This window comes from Arachis duranensis, chromosome 8 (genome assembly GCF_000817695.3).
Source record: "Arachis duranensis cultivar V14167 chromosome 8, aradu.V14167.gnm2.J7QH, whole genome shotgun sequence".
NCBI lineage: Eukaryota > Viridiplantae > Streptophyta > Magnoliopsida > Fabales > Fabaceae > Arachis > Arachis duranensis.
Genome location: NC_029779.3, coordinates 30,271,348 through 30,275,031, shown reverse-complemented (window position 1 = coordinate 30,275,031; position 3,684 = coordinate 30,271,348).

Genomic DNA, 3,684 nt, shown 5'->3' with positions numbered 1-3,684 from the left:
GGGGAGGGGAGTGGAATTTTCTCTTATTTTTAATATTTTATGTTTCTAAAATTTTATAAAATTTTGTGAAAAAATACAGTAAAAATAATAAAATTATATTTTATATTTTTATTTCTTATTTTTTTTTAAAACTATAAAAACAAAAATACTAGAATCAAAATAAAAAATAAAAATGCAAACTAAATGTATCCTTGGAAATTGGCCACAAGAATGCATTGTACAATACTTGGATATTTACTTGAAATTAAACACGTTTTAATAATGTGTATTTAAGAAAATAATTCTAGTTATTTTTTTTTATAATAATGTTTAGATTAAAAGTTTTATATATATATATATATTAAATTTTGGGAAATTAAATGATTATTCATTTTCAAAATTTTACCTTTTCACAAATATTTTTTATTTAAAATTTTAAACAGTATTACTTTTTAATATTTTTTCCCTTATTCGATAAAAATGTTATGAGTTTGAGACTCGGGAATGTTAGGGCAATTTTATGCTAACAACTTTTAGGTCATTTCAAGCTAAATCACTAGATCCAAAAAATTAACCATTACATATAATATCTATCTAAATGAGGCTGAATATAGAAAAAAAAAGTTCGGAAAAATAATTGGGACAACAATTAAGAAAGAATGAGAAGAGTAACTACTAGTTTAATATTAAGGATGATTAAAAAGTTCTTCAATCAAATAAAGTTTCCGACGGTGTGTCATGCATTCATACATGACTCATCACTGTGCGTGTTCAAAGTCAAGGGGTCAATGCTTAATTATATTATTACGTTCACATGCAAATAAATTCAATTTTACCGCGCAAATTAAAAGATGGCTGATACTATGCAATAATAAAGATTCCTTTAATATAACTAACTTAGATTGGTAATGTGTTCATCACTCATCCGTTTAAATAAGTGTTGAGAGTTTAAATTTAATTTTGTGTATATAACAATTCATTGGCAAACGACAAATCCTTAAATAGAGTTCAGATCTGCAACGAATTAGTCTTTAACCTGTCGAATTCAGAGATAGCTAAACAATAAAAAAATATTTAATATACAGGAATACAAAAGAAATTCCATCTTCCATAAAAATGTAGCAGTACTAATTAACCAGATTTGAACTGATAAGATAAAATGAAAATAAACTTTTCAAGGATGTATACTATTATGTGACAGAAAAATTGTACTGTTTCAATACATAAACTTTTTCATGCATCTAAGATATGTGTACAAAGCTAAATTGGGAGAAACTCTCACGGAGGTCTAGTCAAACAAAAAAAGTGATAGTAAGGTAAATAACACTTAAGAGACAGATTAAGAAAAGAGAGTGGAATAATTAGGGGAGGACAAAATTATTATACTGATTCCAAGCATAGAACAGAGGATCATCAAGAGAAGGTGGAGGTATATATTGTACCAATAAAAAAAAAACTATATTTGTTTTTTGAAATGACTACTATAAAAATGAATCGAGACCAATGGTAATTGTTTATAGTTAGGGTAGGTGTGATAAAGATTAAAATTGGACTCTTAATTAGATGGATATAAAAAGGACTAGTAGAATCTTGAATAATTTTGTGTGAAAATTTTTTTATGGTGATAGAAACAGAAAATGAAGGTGAGAAATGATTATTTGTATTAGTTGATTTTACTATGAGGGATAGCAACTTTAATTTGTGTGAAATAACTATATTGTGTGTTTTTCGTTATAATTTGATCAATCCTTTTTTCTGTCGTTAAGGTAGAGAACTGAACCAAGAATTCTCTTTCTTTATCATCAATCGAATCACTGTTCGAGAACCAGGATTCTATTTTATCATCAATCCAATCACCATTCACGTTTTTTCTTTTTCTTATCAAGGAATAGATCGCTTTACTTGTATGACTTAGATGTCTCGTATTTCTCGAAAAAGCGATTCGATTGATGGGATTTGGTATGATACTTATGAGATCGAAGAGATTCCAATTATACTTCCAATGATTAGAAAAATTAAACATATGCAACAGGATTTTTGCACAGATCACCAAATATATCCTAACTATTTCAAATCCACAAAAAATTTCTAAAACCAATAGAAAGAAAATTGTGTAGTGAACCATGATTTCTGGAAGAATAAAAAAAGAATCTATGCATTGTTGTTAAATTTGTGAGAACTTTCGTACAAGTTTATAAATTTAGGTTTTTACGAGTTTAGATAGCAAAATCGAATTAATTCGGATACAAACTTTTTTTTTAATATAAATTTGGGTAGACTTGGCTGGATTCGCATAAACTCAGTCAAAATTACGAGTTTGAGCTTGAGTTAGTGAGTTTATTTTGGGTGTCTGTTTTATTCAAAAAGGCGTCGTTTTGGTCTAAAATAAAAAAAGAATAACAACCCAGTCCTAATTGGCTCGTCATTTAGACTTCTCTCCCTCTCCGTTGTTCTCTCACTCTCACTCTCTCTATCTCTCTCTTATTATCGTGACCTCTATCCGTATGTCGTCTGTCGTTCGTCACCAATCGCCTGCATCACCAATGTGTCTATGTTGCTCTCTATTCTCTGCCTGAGTTCGCTCTACTTCTCTTTATTCTCGCTCTCTGTTATGTTATGCTTTGATGCACGTGAAGGTGGAGTATCTGTCGTCTGCTGCGCTGTTGTCGTTTATCGCATTGCCACCATTTGCCGTGTCTTTTGTCGTCTATCGCGTTGTTGTCGTTTGTTTACGCACAACCGCAGTTGTTTGTCTGCACAACTATGCCTGGCTTCTCTATTCTATTTAGGTATTTTAAAAAAAAAAATTATAGTTGTATATTGAGTTACTATATTTTGTAGTTATTAATCTATATTACTATAATTTCATAGTTTTTCTAGTGTTTTAAAGTTTGAGAACTATAATTTTGTAGTTATTAATTATTACTGATGTTTTATTGTAATTTTATGGTGAATATGATGATGTTAATGTCATGAAAAATAAAGATATTGGAGGATTTTAGTTTTAGATTTTTAGTTTATTAGAATAGAAGATTTTAGTGTTAAATTTTTAGTTTATTAAAATATTTAATTATTATTTTATTTTTTTTATTTTTTTGGTTGTATTATATGAAGGGCTTATTTATGTGCGTTTTATGTTGAACTAGATGTATTATCATAAAAAATTTAAATATATATTCTAAAATACTTATTGTAATTGTTGTACTAATGTACCATTTTAATTATTATATGTTTTGAGATTAAAATAGTTAAATTTAAATGTTTATATATATATATATACTAAAAAATTCATAACAATTATGAATTTATGAGTCGAGTTTAAGCCAATTTCACAAATTTATTTAGACACATGAGTTTGACCACCTTAAATGTATGTAAAATAGAAGAAATACAGTAAGAGAAAGAAGAAGAAAAATCTAATTTGGTTGGACTTTGTATTTGCTGAGACTTTCTTCTATTGGGTTACTTATAGTGTTTGGTCTGTTATAATATATAATGAACTTTAATTTTACAGTAAAAGTATTTTTAAATTAAAATTATATATATTTAATATTAAAAATATAATTAATTATTCATATTTTGATAAATAATTTTTGAGATAAATAATTTCATATCCTAATACTTATGATTAAAAAGTTTAGAATTCGATTTTTATTAATTTAAAAGAAAAATTAGCATAGCACAAATAAAAAGTAAAAATATTTC